Source organism: Thalassophryne amazonica, chromosome 5 (assembly GCF_902500255.1).
Source record: "Thalassophryne amazonica chromosome 5, fThaAma1.1, whole genome shotgun sequence".
NCBI classification, from domain to species: Eukaryota; Metazoa; Chordata; class Actinopteri; order Batrachoidiformes; family Batrachoididae; genus Thalassophryne; species Thalassophryne amazonica.
In genome coordinates, this window is record NC_047107.1 from 1,953,488 (window position 1) to 1,973,450 (window position 19,963).

General features: G+C 44.1%; 1 long non-coding RNA gene across 1 annotated transcript; it reads right to left on the reverse strand.

Annotated features, from left to right (window-relative positions):
• Positions 1-1,212: 1,212 nt before the first annotated feature.
• Positions 1,213-13,617, reverse strand: LOC117509726. The gene is made up of 4 exons (XR_004560481.1): positions 13,551-13,617; positions 12,205-12,270; positions 9,792-9,869; positions 1,213-1,276 (listed from the first exon to the last, which is right to left on the reverse strand). It is a non-coding gene; the product is annotated as an uncharacterized LOC117509726 (long non-coding RNA).
• Positions 13,618-19,963: the final 6,346 nt, after the last annotated feature.

Here is a 19,963-nt window from a genome sequence, read left to right on the forward strand (position 1 = left end):
ATATATCTGTGCTCTAGGAGCACCTCTGATTATTTTTCAGAAGAATCTGAGAGGGTGACCTGGTAAATTCCTCCAATATTGGGTGATTTCAGATGGAATGACCCTTATCCAAACAGCAAAATTTTTCCATTCATTAATATTTTTGATGAATGACCCAAGGTTTTACAAGGTAACTATCAACCTCAAAGCAGAGTCCGTGTATAGTGACCATGTGGGCAGCAGTCAGGGTTTAAGAGCATAGCACAACACTTCACTCTCTTAAATCTCAGAACAAGTCAGCACTAATGGTGCGTTTACACATAGTCAAGACACGTTACGAATATCATATGGAGTTATTCTTGGCACATTCCTGACATTCTTTACGTGACTTAACGCATCTGAATAGGTTTCTTGATAATGCGTGTTGGTGCGTGACACTTGTGATGTTCGTGAAGCATGTTTTTGGCTGTCAAAAAATATTCCACGAATGTCACGCACCACCCTCATTACGCCTCATGTCGTGGAGGTTGCAACCGAGCGTGTTGATCCATCTTGATTAGTGGTGATCCTTAATAGAGCGTGACACCGTCCTTCTCTGATGTGCACACAATTGAACCCTGCTGCACCGCATTCAGTTTCATTGCTGCAGTATGCTGAAGGACAGTGATGCCAAGTCAACTAAAAGTCTCATTCCAATGCTCATCAGTGCGCTCCTGCAGGCGTTCCACCTGCTGCTGCTGTGCCTGATGTTTGCGAAAACAAGTGAGACGAGAGCCGCGTGGAGCCACACATTTGGCTCTCTCAGTCTCCTCCTCCTCTCTGCGCCACTCCAAGGCAAAGAGCCCAACTAAGCATGCAGTCACAAAGTTCTTCTGCTGTGGATTTTGAGGAGCAAACTGGAGAGATCTGAATTGTTCAGCAACTGAAGGTAGGATGAATATGGGGGTGTGTGGGGAGACAATTCGGAACTTAACGAATGCACTGTTGCGCGCTATCACGCATAACAACACGGAACATTATTCTTGACCGTGCGTAATGGTTCCTGATAATCTCCACCAATACGTGACATTAATCCTCACGCGTGGTAACGGATTGCAGCAGTTCTTGAGGACACCTCTTCCTTAAATCATCACTTTCGTGAGCAGTGGCCAAGAATGTATACTTCGTGGCATTCGTGACTTGCCATCGTTATGTATAAATGCAGCATAAGAAGTAAGATATGTTCACTTACTTTCTCTGCTTCTGATGAGCAGGGCTTTTCGATGTTCTGTGTCCCCAGCGCCTCATTACACATTTCCTGTAAATGTGTGTGTGAGAGAGGAACACAGGATCAGGACAACTTAGAAAACTCCTTTAAAAGACAAATACTATTGAATTGCATTCACCACTCTGCAAACAAGTTAATTGCCCATCCCCCACATTGACAATGTTCTCATAAACACATGTCCTTATTAACCGCCTTAGAGTCGGCCTGTGTGTGTGTGATATCGATATCCGCCGTGAAAGGCTTCAAATGGGCCTGTCTCAATCACATGTCCCACTAAACCCAACTTACAAGTTTTTGTGTGTAAAAACGTAACCAAAGTAGGTTAAAATGTAATTGGTTAAAATTGATGGACTTTGTTGATTTAAGAATTTATGCTGTGGGGATTATTTACACGTAAAAGCTTGTCGACACCTGTGGAGTCTGTAACATTTAATAAATGTGATGAACTGGATAACAGTGTTGGTTTTTCATTGTTTTCAACTAAAATAAGAATTAAACTAATTACTGCTGTGAAAAGTCTATTTGAAGCAGTAATTCAATTTAATAATTTCACCTTCATCATACAGATGCAAGTATTTAATCTGGAAAAATAACATTAGAACTCCAGAATAAAGGCCAGTAACAACACTATAACTATATTTTGATATATTGTCTTAAGTTATATGCCAACTTATAGTGAAAATATGAAACAGATATTTGTCTGACCACATGGCCAAATGAGGTTTGAAAATGGCAAAATTAAAAATCAAGCATATATCTAACAATTGTGCCTTTCCAGAAGTAGCAACAGGTTGCTTTTCTGATAGCTATGGTCTAATATGTCAAAACTAATGAGGAAAAAAAAAATCTGTACTTTATATAATGTACGAGGTCTGTGAGGAAAGTATCCGCCCTTATTATTTTTTTCAAAAACCATCTGGATTTGAATCACGTGTGATTGCGTCAGCCAAGCTTGAACCCTCGTGCGCATGCGTGAGTTTTTTCATGCCTGTCGGTTGCATCATTCGCCTGTGAGCAGGCTTTGAGTGAGGTGTGCTGCACCCTCTCGTCTATTTTTTATTGTGAATAAATGTCTGAACGATTTGGATCTTTGCTGCATCCATTTTTTTCCAGAAACTGTGAGAGACCTCCAGGTGGACACCATTCAAAAAATTAATATGGCTTTCAGGGACAATTTTATGGGGATTAAACAGATTAAGGAGTGTTACTGCCGCTTTAAGGACTGCCCACAACTGCTGACAGCATGGAGCGCTCCCAGCGCCGATGGACAGGCTGACACCCCGCACAAACAACCAGATCATTTCCAACGTGAAAGCTTTGTTGATCCGAGACCTCGTCTGACTTTCACAAAAAGGCAGAAGATGTGGACATCAGCACTTTTTCGGCACATTCAACCGTTACAGGAGTTTTTTTTTTTTTTCATGGAAAAAGAAGCGGAGGGACGCGGCACAAAACCACCTCGGTGTTGGTCTCTCAGGACAGCTTTCAGGTGGATTTCAGACGGATTCCGGTTGCTTTCCAGTCGTGTGATTATCCGATTGTGATTGTGCATGAGCTGGACATGCCAGAACATGTCCTGTGAGGCTTCATCACTGCGTTTCTTTGCGCCATGCAGCTCCGCCGCGATGAGCCGAACTCCTCCGCACGTCTGTGTTTTCAACTAAAATATGAATTAAACTAATTACTGCTGTGCAGTGCTTAATTTGTAAAGTGGGAGGTCCCGGAGCGCAGAAGATGGGTGGCTCCGGTGCAGAAAAAAAAGAAGGGTGGAGGGGGGAGGCTTCCGAACAATGCTGTGCGCCACACTTAAAATAAACTGCACACCCACACAAACGCACACTCACACACCTTCACAAATGACACTAACACCCTGCCTTTTCCTCAAAAATTACTACATTTATGTTTGCCGTCTGTCTCTGTACTTTTCTGTCACTTTTGCGCTCTTTTTCATACTTTTCTCTCGTTTCAAAAGTCACCGAACGCACTTTACCGTAATATATGCAACATATAGCATACTGTTGGAACGCACGGGTTCTTGGCTTACTGTCAGTGTTGAAATTTGTTGAAAAAATATGGGGTGGGCGCCATCGCCATAGATAAAGGGATTAATAGCTGGCGGAGCCAACGTCAGAGGTTCCACAGCGCGCTCCGGCTTGCTCCCCCTCACATTAAGCCCTGCTGCTGTGAAAAGTCTATTTGGCAGCGCTGAAACTTAAGCCACTGTCTCACATAGCAAGAATGTGGAGGAGCCATTCCGACATGGCAAATATTTTCATAATCTGACGCAGTCTGCAAAAAAAGAGGCGTGGTCTTCCGTGGCCTGAACGCATCCGGACTGCCTCGTGCACACCTGCAGGATGCAGCCCAAACATATTTCAGATGCCAGTCAGATGACACAGAGTGCTGTCAGACAGCAGCGACACTGGAGCTATTACTCACCCACCCACCCACTCAATTTCCGCTTTTCCTCACATTCCCAGCGCTAAACTGACCTCTCATCAGCGTCTGTCTCACATGACTGAGTGCACGCATGTACACGTGTAGAACAGGTGATTTGAGTAATGAGTGTGTGTCCACTCAGCTGCGCATGTTTTCACAATGGCTGAAGGAGCCACTGTGAGTGTGCATAACAGGTGATCAAAGCAGTGTGCGAGTGTGAGGCCGCAATGATCACTCAGTTTTGTGTATATGTGTTCATGAACACTGTACCAGCCACTCAATTGCTGCTAATTATGCTGTCAGTGCACCAACTTCCCACGTGTGCAACTTTCAGATGGAGCTAGTGGGCTTTCTCTTTTCTTAAATGTTATTTTTTGGTGTTATGTTACTTCATATGCATCTTAACACAAATGCAATTGGATAATTGGTGCAGGAGGGCACTTCACATGGGATTTAATTATGAGAGAAGGCTGAAAAGTTCTAAGGCTCACTATGATGCAGTTGTGGAATTAAACCAATTTAGATTTATTTTTCAACATTGTCCCCTTTTAGCTCCACACACTTTTTCCAGTGGTGCTGCAGTGCTTCAATCCCCTTGATGTAGAAGCTTTCATCTTGAGAGTCAAAATAGTCCTCAATGGCTGCTATCACCTCATCATCACTCTGATATTGCTTCCCCGCTAAGTTTTTTTTTTTTCAGGTTTGGAAACAGATGGAAGTCCGACGTTGCCAAGTGGGGGGGGTATGGTGGATGATCTACCAATTCGAAGCCACATTCGTGCACAGTAGGCATGGCCACCATTGACTTGTGAGCTGGAGCACTGTCTTGATGGAAAACACTCCTTTCCTCAGTTTTCCTGGATGTTTCTTTTTTATAGCCTTGTGTAACTGTCTCAGTAAGTTAGAATAGTACTCTCCGTTGATGGTTTGTCCCTTTTTAAGGCAGTCCACGAACACAATGCCCTTGGCATCCCAGAAAACTGAGGCCATGACCTTCCCAGCAGATGAAACAACCTTGGCTTTCTTTGGAGGTGGTGACCCTGGGTGTTTCCACTGCATTGATTGTCTTTTTGTCTCTGGTTCAAAGTGGTGAACCCAACACTCATCCTGGGTAAGAAAATGTTCCGTGTAATCGGTTGGATCCTCTTCAAAACGTTCCACGTTCGTCTTCGACATGACCAGTCTGGTGCATTTTTGATCACACTGTCAGAAGACGTGGCACCCAGCGTTGGGAAACCTTTGACATGCCACGTTCTTCATGAAGAATGTGTTCAACTCTTTCATGGGATATTCCTACAGCATCTGCTAGCTGATTTATCCTCAATCGCATGTCGTCCATCACCATTTCATGAACAAGGTCAATGTTTTTCTAGGTTGTGGCTGTTACATGCCATCCAGACCTTGGGTCATCTTCAAGACTCTCTCTACCCCTCTTAAATTCAGCTGCCCACTTCTGCACTGTAGATATGGAGGGAGCATTATGCCCTAATGTCGCAACCATATTGGTATGAATGTCCTTGGGCGTTAACACCTTCTTCTGCAGGTTTTTAATGACACTACGATGCCAGATTTTGTCCATTTTCCCTGAAACCCGCTACCACGAACTTTCAAACTCAGCTATGAACCATAAACTAGTATATCATCTGCAAACGAACAACACACTTAGTCATCAGAAGAGTTTAACTTGATGCATGCCAAGTTTCACTGAACTGGCATTACTCCTTCATGGTGAGCCTTAGAACCTTTCAGCCTACTCTTGTATATCAGAGGTGGATTATACTTTTGTCATCTGATTGACAGCACACAGAGCAGCAGGGTGAAAGGGACCAGCTGTCTGCGCTGTGGAACCCGGGGCACCGGAGGTGAGTTACATGTTTATTTATGTCATCCCGTGCTTGGCAAACATTTACACATCATACCTGCAACAGACTTAGGAGCTGAACGTGTAAGAATACTTGTGTTACAATGGTGAAATCCGGGTTCAACTGCGCTGTTGGGCACTGCACCAAGCTTCTAACACGCGCACAGTGTCACGTACATGTTTATAACATGACGACATTTCCTTCACTCTCCCTGGCTGAGGTCCAGTGGAGGTGGACAAACGTGGAACAACATATCAGCAGGCCTTGCTGGGACCAATCGATCTCAGAGTTCAATCAACTGTGATGAGATCATTTCAACTGCTGTCAAAATATGTAAATTGCAGTCAGATAATATAGTCAGATTACACATGGATCGCTGTCAGATAGGAGTCCCATCTCAACTGCTCCCAGAGAATTATGAAAGTGCGTCACACTCAAGGCCATCGGCCGATTTTGACCAACTGTGTGGAGTCCCGCAGACGGCTGTCACAACATTTTGGAAATGAAAGCTGACACCTTTCGGATGTGTGCCAATTCATTAATCCGGCACCAATCTGCGTGATTCCGGCTATGTGTGACAGGGGTATTATCACTTGCAGTAGTAATTCAATTTAATAAATTCACCTCCATCATACCTTTGCAAGTATTTAATATGGAAAAATAACATCAGAACTCCAGAATAAAGATCAGTGACAACACTATATTTTGATCATATCTTCAGACATGTACCAACTCATGGTGAAAATTTGAAAGTTATTTATCTGACCACATGGCCAAATGAGGGTTTGAAAATACAACACTAATTCCAATGAAGTTGGGACATTGTGTAAAATGTAAATAAAAACAGAATACAATGATTTGCAAATCCTTTTCAACCTACATTCAATTGAATACACCACAAAGACAAGATATTTAATGTTCAAACTGATAAACTTTGTTTTTGTGCAAATATTTGCTCATTTTGAAATGGATGCCTGCAACACATTTCAAAAACAGTGGGACAGTGCTATGTTTACCGATGTGTTACATCACCTTTCCTTCTAACATCACTCAATAAGCATTTGGGAACTGAGGACACTCATGATTGGGTATAAAAGGAGCATCCCCAAAAGTCTCAGCCATTCACAAGCAAAGATGGGGCAAGGATCATCCCTTTGTGAACAACTGCATGAAAATAGTCCAACAGTTTAAGAACAATGTTTCTTAATGTTCAATTCCAAGGAATTTTATTTTATTTTATTATTTATTTATTTATTTTTTTTAGATTATGTTTCTCACAGTGGACATGCACCTAAGATGAAAATTTCAGACTCCTCCATGATTTCTAAGTGGGAGAACTTGCAAAATCGTAGGGTGTTCAAATACTTATTTTCCTCACTGTACATCAACACCACCCAGAAACGCCGCCGCCTTCTCTGGGCCCGAGCTCATTTGAAATGGACAGACGCAAAGTGGAAAAGTGTGCTGTGGTCTGATGAGTCCACATTTCAAATTGTTTTTGAAATTCATGGACGTCATGACGTCTGGACAAAAGAGGAAAAAGACCATCCAGATTGTTACCAGCGCAAAGTTTAAAAGCCAGCATCTGTGATGTATGGGGGTGTGTTAGTGCCCATGGCATGGGCAACTTACACATCTGTGATGGCACCATCGATGCTGAAAGGTACATCCAGATTTTGGAGCAACACATGCTGCCATCCAAGCAACGTCTTTCATGCACGTCCCTGCTTATTTCAGCAAGACAATGCCAAGCCATATTCTGCACGTGTTACAACAGTGTGGCTTCAAAGTAAAAGAGTGCGGGTACTAGACTGGCCTGCCTGCAGTCCAGACCTGTCGCCCATTGAAAATGTGTGGCGCATTATGAAGTGCAACATATGACAACGGAGACCCCGGACTGTTGAACAACTGAAGTTGTACATCAACCAAGATTGAGAAAGAATTCCACCTACAAAGCTTCAACAGTTAGCGTCCTCAGATCCCAAAAGCTTATTGAGTGTTGTTAGAAGGAAAGGCGATGTAGCACAGTGGTAAACATACCACTCTCCCAGGTTTTTTGAAATGTGTTGCAGGCATCCATTTCAAAAAGAGCAAATATTTGCACAAAAACAAAGTTTATCAGTTTGAACATTAATATCTTGTCTTTGTGGTGTATTCAATAGAATACAAGGTCTGTTAGAAAAGTATCGGACCTTTTTATTTTTTGCAAAAAACCTGATGGATTTGAATCACGTATGCTTGCATGAGCCAACCTTGAACCTTCGTGCGCATGCGTGAATTTTTTCACGCCTGTCGATTGCGTCATTTGCTTGTAAGCAGCCTTTGTGTGAGGACGTGTGTGCGCTCATCGTTTTTTCATTGTGAGGAAAATGGCTGAACGACTGGAGCAGCGCGACTGCATCAAATTTTGCCAGAAACTGGGCTACAGCCAGGTGGAATGCATTCCTAAGATTCAGATGGCTTTCGGTGACGATCCTATGGGCATCACACAGATTAAGGAGTGTTACAACCGGTTTAAAGACGTCCCCACAACGGTGGAGAGCGAGCAACGCTTGGGACAGCTTGGGACCCCGATGAGGGCAGTCGCATCTCCTCAACACCTCCCCTCTCCGGTGGCGTCAACGTCACTTTCCCAAGCTGGCTGACTTACGGCACGACTCAATGTTGCAGCGGCTGTAACACACCACATCGCCTCAATTGGGAAAACAGACTGTTCAAGTTTTAGTGCACATAACAATGTCAAATGTATATGTGTTATCTTAATTTCTGATGTGTGCCATTATTACGGTGAACAAGTAATAATTGTGGATTAATTGCAGTTTGTCTGTGGTATGTGAGTGTGCAAATCTTGTTGTTATGACAATGATAAATAAAGCTATCTATCTATCTAGTCACACGACGGTCGCGCATCACCACAGCGTTCACTTTGGAAATGATCTGGTCATTTCAGCATGTTGATGGCCGCCCAGAGCGCGGCTCACTCTCCACCGTTGTGAGGCTGTCTTTAAACCGGTTGTAACGCTCCTTAATCTGTGTGATGCCCATAGGATCGTCACCGAAAGCCGACTGAATCTTCCGAATGATTTCCACCTGGCAGTCGCCCAGTTTCTGGCAAAATTTGATGGAGCGCTGCTCCAGTCGTTCCGTCATGTTCCTCGCAATGAAATTCCGCCGAACGCACAGCACGTCCTTACACAAAGGCTACTTACAAGCAAATGACAAAATCAATAGGCGTGAAAAAATTCATGCATGCGCACGAAGGTTCAAGGTTGGCTCATGCAAGCACACGTGATTTAAATCCATCAGGTTTTTGCAAAAAATAAAAAGTTCGGATACTTTTCTAACATACCTCGTATAGGTTGAAAAGGATTTGCAAATCATTTTATTTCTTTTTATTTACATTTGTCCAAAATTCATTGGAATTGGGGTTGTAATGTGTGTTGGTGCGTGATATTTGTGATTTTCGTGAAGCATGTTTTTGGCTGCCAGAAAATCTTCCATGAATGTCACACACCACCCTCATTTCGCCTCATGGCGTGGAGGTTGCAACTGAGCATGTTGATCTGTCTTGATTAGTGGTGATGCTTAATAGAGCATGACAGTGTTCTTCTCTGACGTGCACACAATTAAAGTCTGCTGCACCGCATTCAGTTTCAGTGCTGCAATATGATGAAGTCGGACAGTGACACCAAGTCATCTAGCAAGTCTCATTCCAATGCTCATCAGTGGGCTCCTGCAGGTGTTCCACCTACCGCTGCTGCACCTGATGATTGGAAAAACAACTGAGATGAGAGCCGCGTGGAGCCACACATCTGGCTCTCTCAGTCTCCTCCTCCTCTTTGCGCCACTCCATGGCAGAGAGCCCAACTAAGCATGCAGTCACAAAGTTCTTCTGCTGTGGATTTTGAGGAGCAACCTGGAGTAATCTGAATTGTTCAGCAACTAAGGGTAGGATGAATATGGGGATGTGTGGGGAGACAATTCAGAATGTAACGAATGCGGTGTTGCGTGCAACAATACGGAACATTATTCTTGCCCGTGCGTAATGGTTCCTGATAATCTCCACCAACACATGCAACTGTTACGCGTGGTAACGGGTTGCAGCAGTTTCTGAGGACGCCTGATGCCTCTGCCTCAAATCATCACATTCGTGATCAGCGGCCAAGAATGTATTCTTCGTGGCATTCGTGACTTGCCGTCGTTATGTGTAAATGCAGCATAAGAAGGAAGATATGTTCACTTACTTTCTCTGTTTCTGATGAGCAGGGCTTCTCAATGTTCTGTGTCCCCAGCGCTTCATTACACATTTCCTGTAAATGTGTCTGTGGGAGAGGAACACAGTGTCAGGACAACTTATAAAACTCCTTGAAAAGACAACTACAATTGAATTGCATTCACCACTGTGCAAACAGGTTAGTCGCCCATCCCCCACATTGACAACGTTCTCATAAACACGTCCTTATTAACCGCCTTAGAGTCGGCCTGTGTGTGTGAGTACACATGGACATCCGCCGTGAAAGGCTTCAAATGGGCCTGTCTCAATCACATGTCCCACTAAACCCAACTTACTAGTTTTTGTGTGTAAAAACGTAACCAAAGTTGGTTAAACTGTAACTGGTTAAAACCGATGTTTCTGTGTATCAAATCAAATCACAGAAGCTTCCTCAGCAAGCTTCTGTGATTTGACTCGAAACGTCCTCACGTCAAGCAACCCAGTCCAGTCGAAGATTCAAGCTTCTCTACTATGTTTAAAACTGATTTATTCCTGCATGAGGATTTTGTTGATTTTAAGAAATTATGCTGTGGGGATTATTTACAAGTAAAACTTAATCGACACCTGGGTGTTTGTAGCATTTTGGAGCCAGATTGATGAAGAGTACTGTTTGTCACTCATTAAGTCCATGCCTCAGAGACTGCAAGCTGTTATAAAAGCCAGATGTGGTGCAACAAAATACTAGTGATGTGTTGGAGCGTTCTTTTGTTTTTCATGATTCCACAATTTTTTCCTCAGAATTGAGTGATTCCATATTTTTTTTTAAACTCTGCTTGGTCTAAAAAAGTAACCGTTACTGACTGCCACAATTTTTTTTCCTGATTTCTTATAGTGTTTCTTAAAGCCAGAAAGTTGCCATTTGAAATGACTTTAGTTTTGTGTCATGTCTGTGATGTGCTTTTTTCTACTTAAACAACTCAATGAACATCCCCTGAGGCGGGTGATTCCATAATTTTTGCCAGGGGTTGTAAAACTTGTCCTTAACTCTGCCAAAACTATATTCATGTTATTTTCAAATTCTAGAAAAGGTCCTCAAACTGCCCCTACAGTGTCCACGCTTGAGGGAAATTAAATTGTGGTGGTTCATTCATACAAATATCTTGGTATCTTGCTTGATGACACGCTTACCTTTAAACCCCACATTGAGAATCTTGTGAAGAAACTCAAATTGAAACTGGGATTTTTCTTTCAAAATAAATGTTTTTCTTTTGAGGTTAAAAAGCACCTTGTTACTGCAAAAAAATTTTTAATCTATTTTAGATTATGGTGACCTGTTATATATGAATGTTTCAGCTCAGTGCCTGAGAAAGATTGATTCTGTATATCATGCTTCCTTGAGGTTCATTACGAACTGTAGGACCCTGACTCAACATTGTGAACTATATTCTCGAGTGAGATGGCCTTCTTTGTCCACCAGGAGGTTGGTTCACTGGTATACTTTTATTTATAAGGCCATGCTTGGGTTACTGCCCTCGTACATCTGTAACTTAATCACACAGAGAAGTGTTGATTCTTATGGTTTGCATTCCAATGAACATTTGCTACTCTCTGTTCCTTATGTCTGCACTGAAACTGGAAAAAGGTCCTTCACCTTTTCTGCCCCTTCTTCATGGGACACCTTGCAAAAGGACTGGAAACTTACAGAACTGATCACATTAAATGCCTTTAAAGCCAGACTGAGAGCAGTTGAGACAGCCTCCTTCACATGTACCTGTAATTAATTAATTTATTTGTTATACGGTAACTGTATTTTTATTGCTGCATCTTGGCCAGGGCTCCCTCGAAAAAGAGGTTCTTAATCTCAATGGGACTTCCCTGGTAAAATAAAGGTTAAATAAAATAAATAAAATTGTTCAGCAACTGACGGTAGGATGAATATGGGAATGTGTGGGGAGACAATTCAGAATGTAACTAATGCGCTGTTGCACGCTATCACGCATAACAATAAGGGGCCACACATCTGGCTCTCTCCTCCTCTCTGCGCCACTCCATGGCACATAGCCCAACTAAGCATGCAGTCACAAAGTTCTTCTACTGTGGATTTTGAGGAGCAACCTGGAGTGATCTGAATTGTTCAGCAACTGATGGTAGGATGAATATGGGGATGTGTGGGGAGGCAATTCATTACGCTGTTGTGCACTATTGTGCATAATGCGGAACATTATCCTTGTCTGTGCGTAATGGATCCTGATAACTCTCCAGCAACACGTACCATTAATCTTTACGTGTAGTAACAGGATGCAGCAGTTCCTGAGGACACCCAATGGCTCTGCCCCGAATCATCACATTCGTGATCGGCAGCCAAGAATGTATACTTTGTGGCATTCGTGACTTGCCGTCGTTATGTATAAATCCAGCATAAGAAGGAAGACATGTTGACTTACTTTCTCTGTCTCTGATGAGCAGGGCTTCTCGATGTTCTCTGTCCCCAGTGCCTCATTACACATTTCCTGTAAATGTGTGTGTGAGAGAGGAACACAGCGTCAGGACAACTTAGAAAACTCCTTGAAAAGACAAATACAATTGAATTGCATTCACCACTGTGCAAACAAGTTAGTCGCCCATCCCCCACATTGACAACGTTCTCATACACATGTCCTTATTAACCGTCTTAGAGTCGGCCTGTGTGTGTGTGTGAGTACACATCGACATCCGCCGTGAAAGGCTTCAAATGGGCCTGTCTCAATCACATGTCCCACTAAACCCAACTTACAAGTTTTTGTGTGTAAAAACGTAACCAAAGTAGGTTAAAATGTAACTGGTTAAAACTGATGGACATTTCTGATTTAAGAACTTATGCTGTGGGGATTATTTACACGTAAAAGCTTGTCGACACCTGTCGAGTTTGTAACATTTAATAAATGTGATGAACTGGATAACAGTGTTGGTTTTTCATTGTTTTCAACTAAAATAAGAATGAAACTAATTACTGCTGTGAAAAATCTATTTGAAGCAGTAATTCAATTTAATAATTTCACCATCATACATATGCAAGTATCTAATCTGGACAAATAACATTAGAATTCCAGAATAAAGGCCAGTAACAACACTATAACTATATTTTGATATATCGTCTTGGGTCATGTGCCAACTCATAGTGAAAATATGAAACAGATATTTGTCTGACCACATGGCCAAATGAGGTTTGAAAATAGGCAAAATTAAAAATCAAAGATATGGTCTAATATGTGAAAACTAATGAGAAAAAAAAAATCTGTGCTTTATATAATCTAAAAAGATTTTCAAGTTCTACAGAAAAGGTTAGCCCTTGATTTTGACTTTCAAAGCTGTGTATTCTATACAACTGGGAGATATTCATGGTAGAAAGTGCACAAAGAGCCTCATTCGGTAAAATTCAAAAAATTATCTAAAATTTCCACGGGCTGTGGTTTCAACACTATCTCAGATACAGCTGTAATATTTTGGGTTTTTATATATCTGTGCTATAGGAGCACCTCTGATTTTTTTCAGAAGAATCTGAGAGGGTGACCTGGGAAATTCCTCCAATAGTGGGTGATTTGAGATAGAATCCAAACATCAATATTTTTCCATTCATCAGTAATTTTGAGGAAGGACCCAAGGTTTTACAAGGTAACTATCAACCTCAAAGGAGAGTCCGTGCATAGAGACCATTGTGGGCAGCAGTCAGGGTGTAAGAGCGTAGCACAATGCTTCACTCTCTTAAATCTCACAACAAGTCAGCGCCAAGAAGGAAGATATGTTCACTTACTTTCTCTGTCTCTGATGAGCAGGGCTTCTCGATGTTTTGTGTCTCCAGCACCTCATCACACATTTCCTGTAAATATGTGTGTGAGAGAGCGAGAGAGAGACAGAGAAAGAGAGAGATAGGACACGGGGACAACTCAAAACTGCAATAATTTTCATTCTTTTTTTTTAAATCTTTTTATCAATTTGTGACACGAAGTTCTACTATGTTAAAAATTCTTAAGAAGATCATATTCTGTTTACAGTCACATTTGTCAATACAGCAGAGAGTAATTTTCATAACTAAAAGCCAAGACGTTAATGAAGTACAGGGGCCTATAGTACGAAGCAGGGTTAACTTACTCAGATGTAAACCAGGGTCAACCTCTTAAACTGGGGTTGACAAAACCTGGTTTCCTCAAGTGGTGTTAATCGGTACTACGACGCTGAATAAGATGTTGATTTGTTGAACCTGTGTTAACCTAAGTGGAGTATGTGTACTTTCACATAAAAGGGGCGGGTTGCAGCACACGTCACCATTTTTCAATAATGACGTGGTCACCTTACTTTACCGGAGAAGAATGCACGATTATTATGCGGAGGTACGAGGAATTTAAATTAACGTTAAGGGGGAAATCGAACACATCGTCTGCCAATAAAGCACGACAGGCTTGTTGCCAACGTATTGCTGATCGGGTAAATGTGTAATTATTCTCCAAATCTGTTACAGATGATTAACCCGTGGAATGTCTGATATGTGTAAAAATAAATGCCCCTCTTCCATTAATTACGTCCAGATGCAACACGATTCAGAAGTGGGCATAGGCCTCCTAATAAATGTTAGGTTAATTTATTGTTGTTCAGCATCACCAATGGAATACATAAATTGTCCACTGGCAAAATAGGCACAAGGCACATTATTACAATATCAAATGGCTGCTCTAAAAAAAACAAAAAACAAAACAAAAACAAAAACACAAAATGCCAATATCAAGTAAGTGTATTCTCACCATCGAGTGCCATGGCCAAGAGGAATCACCATAGTGGTATGTTATTTCCTCATCTTTTAAGATTTTTCTGGTACTAAAAAGGCACAAGTGTGGCCTTCCCTCAACAACGATGGTCTTCACTTTACAATTTGGAGTTCTGTGATCATCGTTCACTAATCGTCCAAGTTTTCCGTCCTCTTTTGAAGCATCTATGCTGTGAAAAGAAAAAACAGAAAATAAAATGAGAGTTACTCATGTAACTATGGTTCTATGAATTCCGAATGACCGCCAGAGGGCGGTGCTTTAGCCCCTGGATTATTCCATGCGTGCATGCGCAGAGGTCGAGTCTTATACCAACAAAGTCACGCCAGTAGGTGTGACCTGGGTGACGTCAGCAACAGTATATGAGTGCATGTTACCCAGCATTCAGTTCTTTTGGAATCTATCACCCAGGCTCCAAGTGACAACCAACTCTGGCAGTCATCCGGAATTCATAGAACTCTCGTTCTATTTCATTCCTTCTTACTGCCAGAGGACAGTGCTTTAGCACCTGGATGACCTGATACCAGCAAGGTCTTGAGGGGTGTGCACTTACCAAACCTGAAATGTGCACTTACCAACCTCAGCTGTAGTTTGAGGAGGCCGATAATGCGGCTGTCGCCACAGGGTGAGGAGCAGTTACATTCACTCTGTACAAGCAGGCAAAACTACAGGAGGAAGCCCATGTTGCTGCAGTACAGATGTCAGTCAGTGGTACACTTCTCAGGGCAGCCCAGGAGGTGGATATGCCTCGAGTTGAATGACATTTCACTGGAGAAGGTTGACGGTCACCGTTCTTGTAATCTTGAAATATAACGTTAACAACCCACGGTGCCAGTCTTTGCTTGGACAAGATGCAGCCCCTCCTGGGGCTCCCATAGCAGACAACAGTGCATCACTTTTGCGAAACACACCTGTCAATTCAATATAACATCAAAGTGCACATATAGGGCACAACAGTCTTGAACAGGGGTGGGCAATCATGTGCCATGAAGGGCCGAGACACTGCAGAAGCTAATCAAAAACCCACCTGCTGAGGTGATCTGTTGCAAGGAAAACCTGCAGCGTCTCAGCCCTCGCTGCCCACCCCTGGGCTTGAATTAGCTTCTGCAGTAGATTGAGGGGTAAAGACAGGTAACCGGCTGATTAGCATGGAATGATGAAACTGCCTTTGGTAAAAAGGAGGGGTTCGGCCATAGAGTAACCCCTGACCCATCAGAATTGCAGTGCACGCAGTTGTCAGCAACTGACAAGGCATGGAGCTCTCCAACACGTTTTGCGGATGAAATAGCAAGGAGGAAAGCAGTCTTAATTGATAACCAGCTGAGGTCACTGGCACCCAGTGGCTCATACGGCGAAGAGCATAAATCCTCAAGAACTAATGGAAGATCCCAGGATGGCACATGTGCAATCCTCGGAGGCCAAAGGCGAAGAGCACCTCTTAAAAAGAGACATATCAGGGGGTGCGATCCTACTGATCGACCATCTACCATAATGTGGCAAGCAGAGACAGCAGCAACATAAACTTTAATTGTAGAGACAAAGACCGCTGTCAAACAATGACTGATAGAATGGGAGGCAGAGCCTTCAGCTTTCAGGCTCCTCTCCTGTGGAACCAGCTCCCAATTCGGATCAGGGAGACAGACACCCTCTCTACTTTTAAGATTAGGCTTAAAACTTTCCTTTTTGCTAAAGCTTATAGTTAGGGCTGGATCAGGTGACCCTGAACCATCCCTTAGTTATGCTGCTATAGACTAAGACTGCTGGGGGGGTTCCCATGATGCACTGAGTGTTTCTTTCTCTTTTTGCATTGTATGCACCACTCTGCATTTAATCATTAGTGATTGATCTCTGCTCCCTTCCACAGCATGTCTGTTTCCTGATTCTCTCCCTCAGCCCCAACCAGTCCCACCAGAAGACTGCCCCTCCCTGAGCCTGGTTCTGCTAGAGGTTTCTTCCTGTTAAAAGGGAGTTTTTCCTTCCCACTGTCACCAAGTGCTTGCTCACAGGGGGTCGTTTTGACCGTTGGGGTTTTTCTGTAATTATTGTATGGCTTTTGCCTTACAATATAAAGCGCCTTGGGGCAACCGGTTGTGATTTGGCGCTATATAAATAAAATTGATATGATTTGATAGTTAAGCAGCACTGGCACAGGACAAGCTCAGGGTCCACACCTTGTGTACTGCACCAACTGGTAAAAAGCTTCCATCTATTGCCGTACAATGACCTAGTGGAGGGAGCACGGGCATTCAGTATAGTCTGCACTACAGCTTGATCACAAGAACTCAACATGGAGCCTGTCCCTTCAGGGACCACACATATAGTTGACAACGCTCTAGGTGAGGATGCCAAATGTTCCTGTTCAACTGAGACAAAAGGTCCCTCCTCTGTGGGAGGGGCCACGGCTCTCCGCTGAGGAGCATCAGAATCATGGGGAACCATGTCCTGCCCGACCAGTACGGGGCTACTAGCAGCACTGTGTAATGAGTTGTGCATATTCTGTGTAGTATCAGCATGATCAACGGAAGAGGAGGAAATGCATCTTGTAGACAGGCCAGCCAAGGGTGAGCCAGTGCATCCTGGCCCAGTGGGCTGTGTGGTTTTGATAGAACCACAGGCTACAAGATGTTGTGGCGTTTGAGGCAAACAGAGCCGATTCTGCCTTGCCAAACCTGTCCCAGATCAGCTGAACCACATCCGGGTTGAGGCGCCACCTGCCCGGTGGTGGTTTCTGATGTGAGAGAAAATCTGCAGTGTAGCTCTGCATGTCTGGCAGATGCACAGCCCTGAAACTCAGCATGTGAGACAAAGCCCACTGGAGAAGTTCCTGAGCTTCCCTCAGGGAATGAACAGACCTGGTACCTCCTTGATGGTTTCTAATGATACACTGTTGATGTGTTGTCTGACTGAACAAGCCCATGTTTCCCCTCTAGGGCAGGAGAGAAGTGGCTCAGAGCTAGGCAGACAGCACGCAGCCTTAATTTCAATTTTTCAATTTATTTTCATTTATATAGCGCCAAATCACAACAGAGTTGCCTCAAAGTGCTTCACACAGGTAAGGTCTAACCTTACTAACCCCCAGAGCAACAGTGGTAAGGAAAAACGCCCTTTGAGGAAGAACCCTCAAGCAGACCAGACTCAAAGGGGTGACCCTCTGCTTGGGCCATGCTAGCACATCGTGACTCCAGCACACTGATGTGCTGATGTCCCGAGGGCCCCAGACACCCTTGATCATTCTGTGGTTCCACACTGCACCCCAGTCAGAAAGTAATGCATCTGTTACAATGACCTCCTGGTGGGATGTTAGAGACGCCAGAGGAACACCACATGTTATCAACTCCCTTCTCCCCCAGAAGCGAAGATGTTGGACAGACTGAGCTGGAAGATGCACAGTTCTGTGTTGATGCAGCGTGGGGGTGAGACCCAGGCTGTTGAGCCAAATTTGTAAGGGGCACAAAGACAGGGGTCCCAGAGGCATGACTGCTGACTGCCATCAGTTTCCCCATGAGTTGGAGGAGCAGACCATAAGACAGTCTGGCATTCCTGCGATGACGGACCAGAGTGAGAATGTCATCCACCCTTTGTGGGGATGGATGAGCAGTCACTGTCAGTGAGTTGACCACCATGCCAATAAATACCACCTGTTGGCATGGGTTCAAGGAGCTCTTTGCAAAGTTCACAGTGAGCCCTAGTTGTGACACATTTTCCAGAAGGGTGCAAGTATTGGTGAGTGATTCCTGTCAGCTCTGTGTATATAAGCCAGTCGTCCAGATACGGAATCCATAATCCATGTCTAGAATCTGTATCCCACGATCCTGCAAAGGAGAAAGTGCTGCTGCCATGCACCTGGTGAGCATACGAGGAGCAAGTGAGAGCCCAAAAGGGAGGGCTCTGAACTGGTACACCTGTCCTTCAAATGCAAACTGGAGGAATGCCTGTGGTGAGCTGACAGTGTGATGTGAAAATAGGTATCCTTCAGGTCCACACTGGTAAACCAGTCCACCAGCAAAATTGTCTGGAGAACTTCCGTTGTGCAGAGCATGTGAAAATGCAGCATTTTCACATACTTATTCAACTTCCTGAGGTCGAGGATGGTGCAAAAGCCACCATCCTTTTTTCAAACTACAAAACAGGTTGAATAGAACATCCCCCCCGGGGGTCATCTGAACTGTGGACCCGCTCTATGGCTCCTTTCTTCGGGAGCTTGAGAGTCTGCTGCCTGAGAATGCGAGACCTCTCTGGGCCTGTAACAACTGTGGCCTTTACACCATTGAACTTGGGAGGACGACGGTTGAACTGAATATTGTAGCCCTGATCAACGCGGAAATCACCCGTTGATCTGAGACCATTCCTACCACCGGTCGAGGTGTGTCTGGGAGAAATGACCGGTGGCCCTGTATTTGGCATCAAACTCGACTACTGTGGCCCCACAATGATTTAGAGGGGTGAGCACAACTGTCCTGTCCGTCACGGCGGCCATTTCTGGGTGATCCAGTCATGGGTGGCTTACCCACGTGTGGCTAAAAGGTACACTGCTTAGAGGGCTCACGTGGTACACCCAGGGAGCATGTCAGTTAGCTGGAAGGAAGCCATCTGTGCACTTAGGTTGGTGCCTGGGAGTGCTCTGTAATTCAGCAAATTGCTGCCAAGAACCTGTTAGCCTGAACAGCCGCTACAGGGTCTGCTGGAACCCTGATCTGGGATAATAGGCAGAGTGCGCAGTGATCCCCTGCAAGTCTCAGACAGAAGAGACTGAGCCAGCCACACCTGGTGCCAGGCATGTCTGCCAAGCTCCAATGACATGTAGGCAAAAGCCTGGAGCAAAGCATCACTCAGGCTCTACGTGTCAGTGTCAGCTCCATTATCCTGGAGAGACCGGAAGAGTGCAAGGGCAAGGTGAAAGAGAGAGTTCCCCAGATGACCAATTCAAGCTGCAGTGTCATAGCTCTTGGTAAGGAGGTCATCAGTGACTCTACATTGAGGTCACAGGCAATGGGCCTCTGACTGGGCAGCATCAGCAGGTGCTACAATCAGGCTACTAACAACATTATCTACTGGAGGCATGTGGTCTAAGCCATACTGCGGTGCATCAGACATTGTGCACAGCACCCTAAAATTCTGTGGCAAATGGGTGAAGGATTTTGGGTCAGGCCAGCACTTCTGCAGCTCTTCAATATATGGCAAGGAGGGTGGGACACTGAAAGCTGGCTTCCCAGTCTCCATGGGAGGAGCATCCACACCAAACCATGACAAGGCCAACTGAATGGCCCGTGTAACAATGAACAGGCCAGACTCAGACACCTGAGGAGCATGACCATCTAAAGTGTGGAAATTTGTGGTTGAAGAACACGGGGGATGCTCTCTGGACATCGCTGCTTAAAGCCTGGACAGTCTGGCCAATCTGTCAGTC